We start from the raw sequence: 3,891 nt of genomic DNA, 5'->3' as shown, positions 1-3,891 counted from the left end.
ATATATATATATCCATATTTATATCCATTAAAAATATATGTATATATCCATCTATATAAGTTAGGCAGGATAAACAATCCCAAGGAGAAACTAACAGAACCCATGGTTCCAGGGCCATGGGAGACGAGGAGGTGGGAGGAAGAAATAGGGGAGTCAACAAACCCAGGGACAGGAGAACAACAAGGGATCTGAAATCAACAATGAAGAGGGTGTAAAATGCCTGGTGGTGTTTATCAACTGTAATGTAGCCGCGAGGAAGCACCAAGAGCTGAATGAAGGGTGAGCATGATGGTGGGGCATGAGGAAAGTAAAAGGAGATAGAAAAAAGTGTAAGGAGGTAAAAGCTATAGAGAGAGTTATGAATATAGGCATGTATACATGTAAATATATTAATATATAAAGAGAGGGGTATTGGTTCATGTACATATATTTATATGTTAAAAGTGTCAAGGTAGTTGACAGACTCTGGGCCTCTACTTAAGTCTTCCCTCAACACAAGAACACTTTGTTCTAATAATGTAGCACTGTGTGATATCCAACTTCCCAACATGATTGCTGAAGACAAAATGGGTGCATAATCAAATGTGGTGAAGAAAGCTGTTGGTGCCCTGCTATTAAAACATATAATGTCTGGTGTGTTAAAGGCTTGAAGTTAAACAAGCAACCATCTACCAGGGGACTAACAAAGTCCACGTGGAAGCACACCATCCTGTGTGATCACAAGGTGGCGAAGGGATCAGGTATCGGAAGATCAAAAACAAATTATATATAATTATAAGTGAAGGAAAGGGGTCAGAGTGGAGTCCCAGAGCCCATCTGTAGACAATTAGACATTCCCTCACAAAGGGGTCACACAGAATGGATGATTCATCAAGGGTGCAGTATGGCACTGACAAAACACACAACATTCCTCTAGTTCTTTAAGGCTTCTTCCCTGTACCATCATAACCCCAGTTCTACCTCACAAATCCTGCTAGACCGAAATATGTACATTGGTACAAATAAGTGCTTTCAACACACGGGTTCCAGGACAGATAAACAGATAACCCCCTTAGAAACAGTCATGGGGAGTAGTGATATCATGAGGGTATGGTGGTGGGGAGGGAGTTTGACTGATGGCAATGATGGATATATTGGGGGGCCTGATAGCAATGATGGATGTGTAACTGCTCCCCAGCCCTCACCCCTGATGGGGATGAATAACAGAAATGTGGGTGGAGATATACAGGGGATGGTGTAAGATATGAAATATATATATGTATATATAATTTATTAAGAGTTTATGAATTTGGGAGGTTGGGGGGGAGGAAGGGAAAAAAGATGAGCTGATATCAAAGGGCTCAAGTAGAAAGATAATGTTTTGAAAATGTTGATGGCAACATATGTACAAGTACACTTGATATATAATTTATTTATGGATTGTTATAATATCTGGAAGGGGTACCAATAAAATGATTTTAAAAAATAAAAGTGAAAGATATAGTTCATGTCAAGAGAATGTAAGTGGATCCATTTCTAATTTGTTTTAATATTATAAAGATACATGAATTATATTTAGGATAGAATACTCATTTCACAAACCAATTAGATTGTCTCTAATCACACGTGGAAAGAGTTTGGGCAAATCTCAAAGAAAAATTCTTTGAGATTCTTATTAAAAATGGGAGACTGGAGAAAGAATTAAGAAGGCTTTAAGGCAATATCATTGTAGCAGTGTGGGTGCTGTGATGGATTCCTTGACTCTGTAGATCCTATGTATTTTTCTTTAAGGGAGCTGTTAGTTACATACACAGCATCCATATGTCTTCTTAAAGATTGTTTGTCATTATGTAATGACCCTCGTTATGCTTGACAATTTTCTTCCTTTGAAATCTGCCTTGTCTGAAATTAGAAGTTATTCTATATCTTATTTTTTATCCACTCTATTAATTAGTTTTTTAATTGATGAATTTAGATCATTTATATTTAAAATGGTTGTTGATACAGCTTATTAATATCAACCATACGTGAAAATTGTTCCTTTATATTGTCATTAACCTTTGTCCTTCTGTTACCATTATTTTTCTGCCTTATCTGGTTCTGAACCTTTCATAGGATTTCATTTCTTTTCTTCACCTACAATATAAATTTTATTTCTTTTTAATTTTCTTTTAGGAATTGTTCTGAATTTTCAATATATACTTTACAACCAATCTAAATCTACTTCCAAATAATACTATACTGCTTTGTAGTTAGTGCTGGTACTTTATGACAGATTATTCCCAATATCTCCTTTCTGTTCCTTATAGCACTTGAGTTATTTTATTTCATTTATTAAGATTTAATCATCCAACATATTGAGTTGATCTGTTATTTTGGTTAAACTATCAGTTAACTTTAACTGATTTTTAAAAATTATTTTACTTTTATTTATTCCTAATTCTCTCTTCCTTTCTGTATGTAGATTTAAGTGTCTGATTTATAGAATTTTTTTCTCTCTGAAGATAATATTTTAACATTTCATGCACACAGGTCTAATGGCAAGACATATACTCAATTTTTATTCATCTAACAATGTGTTTATTCTTCATTTTTTGAGAGATATAAATTCTAGGTTGATGGAATTTTTTTTCGCCTAGCCATTTAAATCATTTCACGTCATTTCCTTTTTACTCTCATGATTCGTGAAGAAAAGTCTGGTGCAATTCTTATCTTTCTTCCTCTATTGATAATGTATGTCTTGCCTCTGCCCTATCTTTCTGACTTTAATTAAGATTTGTTTTGTTTGACTTCCTGCACTAGACTATGATATGTTCACGTGAGGTTTATTTATTCATTTTTGTATTTATCTTTCTTGTTGTCATCTGATTTTCCTGGAACTGTAGTTTGGTGTCTATTGTTCGTCTTAAAAAAATCCTCAAATGTTATTTCTTCAATTAGTTTTTCTGCTCCTTTTTCTGTCTTTTCTGTTTCTGGGTCTTCAGGGATATAAATCTGTATAAACAGAATGAAATGGCAATGGGAATAATGAACAAGTTGTATGCAGGATAAAAATGTATTATTATAATGTTACTGTTATCAGGTGCCATTGAATACATTCTGTCTCCTAGCAACCTTACTGTGTACAACAATATGAACTACTATATGGTCCTGAACCATCCTTGCAATTGCTGTAATATTTGAACTCATTCTTCCAGCCACTGTGTCAACTCAACAATATAATGCTCTTTCCTAGACAACATTGATCCAGCTCCTATGACACATTATCACTATATGACAAAATCAGAACATTTATAGGATGCATGTGATTGAAATGTCCACAATATAGTAAATCATATGATCCTATGTGATGTGCTTGCTCGTTTATTGCATAAATATTTATTTTCTTGAAAATTAAAGGATAATCTTACTGAAATAATATAAGGAATTAGCAATGAATCTATGCAATAAGAATCAAAGATAATGAGATTTTAAAGAGACCTGTATGTATAGGAACAAATACATACAATAATCATATAATGGAATACAGGCCCCAGAGAAAACAAATGAAACACCTGGTTGAGAAAACGAGAGAAAGGGAAGGTGCACTATGATTTGATTGGAAGACAGGGCATGCTGGGGTGTGGCAAGGCAGAAAAGGAGTCAGGCTCAGACCAGGAGGAGTTTTTTAATGTTACCGAAGGCTCTAAAATGCCTACAAAGGTGTTACATAGTATTTTAACAAAATAAGTATATAGGTCATGTGTGACAATACAGAGAGTGAGTTGTAGAGAGTTGGAAAATGGGGCTATAGAATATTCACTCGTACATATTTTTACTGGACTGTACTAGGGCACTTGTGCTTGAGTGCAGACAAAGGCTTCCTGCTTCAGGTGAATATAAAGGCATAGATTTGAGAGACAATCTGACAAA

This window comes from Echinops telfairi, unplaced genomic scaffold (genome assembly GCF_000313985.2).
Source record: "Echinops telfairi isolate 266 unplaced genomic scaffold, ASM31398v2 ScPeMD7_1;HRSCAF=3_0, whole genome shotgun sequence".
Taxonomy (NCBI): domain Eukaryota; kingdom Metazoa; phylum Chordata; class Mammalia; order Afrosoricida; family Tenrecidae; genus Echinops; species Echinops telfairi.
The sequence above is the reverse complement of the archived record's forward strand: the minus strand, read 5'-3'. Positions refer to the sequence as shown.